The sequence below is a fragment of the Octopus bimaculoides genome, chromosome 15 (genome assembly GCF_001194135.2).
Source record: "Octopus bimaculoides isolate UCB-OBI-ISO-001 chromosome 15, ASM119413v2, whole genome shotgun sequence".
NCBI classification, from domain to species: Eukaryota; Metazoa; Mollusca; class Cephalopoda; order Octopoda; family Octopodidae; genus Octopus; species Octopus bimaculoides.
In genome coordinates this window covers 1,664,561-1,669,679 of record NC_068995.1, presented here as the reverse complement: position 1 = coordinate 1,669,679, position 5,119 = coordinate 1,664,561, and the positions used below count along the sequence as shown (strand labels likewise).

Below are 5,119 nucleotides of genomic sequence, written 5' to 3'. Positions count from 1 at the left end.
TATATATATATATATATACGTACACGTACACATATGTATATATACATACATACACACGTGCACATACATATATATACATACACACATATACACATACATACACGCATATACGCACATATTGAACTGTTAATTTAAATTTGCAAGATTCACCACATCTATCTATCTATCTATATATATATATATATATATATATATATATATATATATGTATGTATGTATGTATGTATGTATACACACGCACATGTACATATAAAAACAAGCATACGTGTGTGTGTGTGTGTGTGTGTGTGTGTGTGTGTGTTTACGTGCGTGTTTATGCGTGTACGTTAAGTTTGTGAAAATTATTTAAAGAACGACGTCCGAGCCCTTACTAGTGAATTAACTCCTTACCGGATGGGGAGACAGCTTTTGTGTCGTTGACCTCAAAACCCTGCGCCTCTTCTGCACACTCATTTGCTAATCATACTTGTAGTACAACATGGGTGATTGGCCGATGGTAAATATGCCGTCGGTATTGTACGTTCACATGATTCACCATTCCACTATTGCAATCCACATGTTTGCATGTCTCCCGCCATCGTTATCCTCACCGTTGCATGTTCCCACATGATTTTGTCCTTTGCCAGATAACCATTCTCATACAAATTCATAGTCTCGAAATTACGGTGTATGTCATTTTTCCATGTTAATTATCCTGCATTTTATAGGAGACCACGAATTATCGAAAAACGTGTAAGGGGACCCGGCATGTAAAATTCTTTTGAAAAGTTCGAGAACCACTGCACTATATCATATCTACGACCGTGAGACTTAACTGTCAAGATTTTAGTTTGGTCCACCTCGCAGTAAGGAGGCGAAGCACTGTGATGCAGTGGACCAAGGTGTGGTCTCACTGAGGCACGTAACTGCCAACAATCTTGGAATCAAATGGTGGTATAGTTCTGTGTTCGTGATCAATGCAAACACCTACTCTGTTTAACTGTCTGTATTTTGATATAATTCCCTCTGCTGTCATTTAACAAGGGACTGATTGCCCCACCCCCACCCCCCAGTTGTATGTATGTATCTTTTACAGCATAGCTTTCTCTTTTTTCTCAGTATATTTTTATTGTATATTACTTGTTTCTTATTTGACAGCAGTTGGAAACCATTCTAGCTTTGAGCATCATCTCCGTGCTGCTGCTTCTGCTTGTTATGCTCACTTTAGGCTTACTTTTATACATCGTTTACCGTTGTCACACACACGCTGTAAGTATCCACCTAAAGCTATCTATAGTCTGTATCTCCAGGTGTAATTATAAATCGTATACTTTCTTTCAGCAGGCGATTACTCGTTTTTTACCATTTTATTGTTACGATTTTAAAGACACATTGTTGTTTTCAGCAGAGGGTATGTACTATATCCCAAACACACACGCACGCACGCACGCACGCGCACGCATACACACACACACACACACACACACACACACACACACACACACACACACACACACACACTGACACGCGCGTGCACGCACAAATTTCAAATCCACTTGATTTTTCTGCTGGTATAAAGCATGGTCAGCTGAAGTTACTGAGATACTTGCTTAAGGAATACCCAAGCACACATCACTGTTTTTGCCAGGTCCCAAAAGATGCATGTTCTCTAATCACAGGAAGTAGGATCCGAACTCAAAATGCTTTGGACTAAAAGAAACAATGTCTATCATTTCACATGTCCATGGTCCTGACTGCTTCTTTATTTTCAGAACTCCTCCTCCTCCTCTTTATCATCATTTAAAATTTGCATTCCATACTAGCATGGGTTGGACGATTCCACTGGATCCGGCGAGCCAGGAGATTGTGCACAGCTCCAATGTCCACACCTGGCCGTCCTTCTTAACGCCAACCATTTTACGAAGTTTACTTGATGTTTGTTTATTGCTTTTCTCAGGACACCAGCACTAGTGAGGTTGCCAGGTAAGATACAAGACAAGACTGCTTAGGTGAGAATGGCTGGGTTGGGGTAGATTTGAGGAATGTGGTCTGTGCCAAGTGATGAGAGGCGAAAATATGATAACAGGAAAGAAACAGGTGTCTTATTGTAGAGCAAATTCAGTGGTTCGTCAGCAGAAAGGAGATATAGGAGCTCAATGCAGTCCTATAGTTTGATGGATCCCGTCAAACTACCCAACCCATACCAGCATGGAAAATGAACGTTAACTGATGGTAATAATCATATATATATATATACACAAATATATATATATATATATATATATACATACATACATACATTATACATATGTATATACTAGCTGACGTACCTCGTAATTCCTGGAAAAGTGGGGCTTATCCCTTGGTTCCGTTCTCATAATTGTTTCGCTAATCCAGTAAGAACAATACAAAGTATGTAGCCCTTAAAACGGTTTCTGTGCATTTACAGAGAACACTGAAGTGTCTTACACAGGATCTTGTTTTTAGGAATTCCTAATAAGTTATGAATACCCAAATTGTGAAGCCAGTCATGTAATACCATGAAATAAATTATCCGATAGTAAGAATTCAAATAAAGTAGCGCCGAAAAGGGCTGTAATACGTTCCCAGAGTATATAGAACTTAGAAGGAAATACTAATAAGGTATGTATACTAAAATCGTGAAGCATGTTACGTAATAACAGGCTAATCAGATATGAGATAATAACAAGTCAAAGTAAATAATTCTGAAAAAAGCTTTTATGTGTTCCCAGAGAATATTACCCTCAGCAGCGCTAGTGTTGGTATATAGCTGGTGGAGATATCCGGTGTTGTTATTAGGTATAACTCCTTCGGCCAACACCGCCGGTCAAAAAGTCATTGTCCCCACTTACTGCCCCATACAGCTAATAAAGGGAACTACAAACACGTGGAACCCAATAAGTCACTAAAATGTAAGCCTAAAGACTTAACGAACTTTTTTCCCTTTTTCTTTTTCTGTGCCTTTCGTTTATTTCCCTCTAAAATCATTCTGAAGATGTTTGTTAAATGTAACGAGATAAATGCAAATTTACTCCGATTTGATAAACAGAAACAGCTGTAAATGTTTCCGAATTACAATTAAATAATGACTTTTTAACATCAATTATCCACTTCTCATTGTTAATTCTTACTCCATTTCTTCTATATACTTAAAACACGGTATACCTTATATCTAGGACTATACAGAGTGAGGTAATACACCAGGAGTGCCTACAGGTACACCTATCCTCTAAATGGTTGCATAACCTCTAACTTACGTCTTGCTTAATATATATATATATATATGAAATTATATACATATAATTATATATATATATATGTATATGTATATACATATATATATATATATATATATATATATACATATATACACACATACACACACACACATATATATATATATATATATATATATATATAATTATATATATACATATATATATTTCGTTTTGGGATTTGGTTTGCAAGATTCTTTATGTGAGTTCGTGTGCTGAAGCATATTCTGTTGGCTGGAGAGAGTCATTCAACAGTTGAAAGACGCAACGAAAATTTTAGAAAAATAAAAAAGAAATAAGTGGAAATTTTACCGGTGTGTGTGTTAGATTATAAGGCACCAAAAGAGAATGACTCGCCCCTGACACAATAGTGTGTATATATATATATATATATATATATATATACATCACAGAGTTATACTCGTGTTAAAATCGAGGGAACAAGGTAACGCAAATCCATAACAATATAGATAACTCTGGATTGATCAATTTCTGGATTTGATCAATGGCTTTTCCCCGTCAGCAGAGCTTACTTGTGGAAAATAAATGAGATATCTCATTGATGAAATATTTATGCATGTATGAATGTGTACATATGCATCAGTGTATCGCTCCATCAATCTGTTAAGCTGTTGACCCATTTGTAACTTGACAATTTATGCATTTAGTTGGTTTCTCTTTTCAGTATATTTAACTGATGTTTTGTTTTCAATTTTTTATCTTCCACAGATCCACACAACGACAACGACGGCAACTCACACAAAAACTGTGACAACCACCATTGAAACTCCGCCGGCCAGAGCGTAAAACCATCATGGCCTCCAACAACAGTAAAAAGCATATTCTGATGCTTTACTTAAATTTTCATTAACACACACACACACACACACACACACACACATATATACTTATATGTATATACGTGTATATATATATATATATATATATATATATATATATATATATATATATATATATATATATATATATATATATATATACACACACATATATATGTACGTATATATATATATAATCTTTTTCTTTTGCTTTTAACATTTGTATGATCTTTAATCGTTTTAAATATATCTTAACTGCTTTTATTTCAATTTTTCTTTCGTGAATTACTAAGAAATTTTATCTGCACTAAAGTATTTCGTTCCCAAAATCGTTCTGGTGAATTCTTTAAGTTCTTCGTGACAAAACGAAATTGTAATGTCATGCATTTATTTATCACGAAATGGGTGAATGAATGAATGAATAAAGGAAGGAAGGAAGGAAGGAAGGAAGGAAGGAACGAACGAACGAACGAACGGACGAACGAATGGGGGAGGGCGAATGCAATGGAGGATGGAAGGAAGGAATGAGTGATTCATTGAATGGGTAGATGAACGCTTGAATGGACGGATGGATGTGCGGGTGGGATGAGAGGGAGAATGGATGTATGGGTGGATGCCCGGACGGGTGGGTGAATGAACGGATGAATGATTAATTAAAAGGTGTTGGGTGGGTTGTTAGATAGAAGAATGGGAGAATAAGTTTGCTGGTGGTTGAGATATGATAACGAGGGTCAGATATATACATGTCATGTGTGGGGGTCATATATGGATATGTATGTGACGAAAGGAAGAAACAAATAGTAAATCTATATTGATGTATCATGCTTTAGATGTACAACACACCCACACACATACATGTGTATAATTAGACATAAGTAGAGTATATATACATACATTTATACACACACATATATACATATATATATATATATACATACATACATACATACATACATACATACATACATATATATATATATATATATATATATATATATATATATA

The 5,119-nt window shown here is 35.5% G+C and overlaps 1 long non-coding RNA gene across 3 annotated transcripts in view; it reads left to right on the top strand.

The window, feature by feature from the left end:
• LOC106874105 (uncharacterized) overlaps positions 1–4,600 on the top strand; it is an 8,493-nt gene extending 3,893 nt beyond the window's left edge. For all 3 annotated transcript variants that reach the window (XR_001409964.2, XR_008265592.1, XR_008265591.1), the window contains exons 2-3: positions 1,138–1,248; positions 4,005–4,600. This is a non-coding gene — a long non-coding RNA (uncharacterized LOC106874105). The remainder of the gene's footprint in view (positions 1–1,137; positions 1,249–4,004) is intronic.
• The last annotated feature ends 519 nt before the right edge of the window (positions 4,601–5,119 follow it).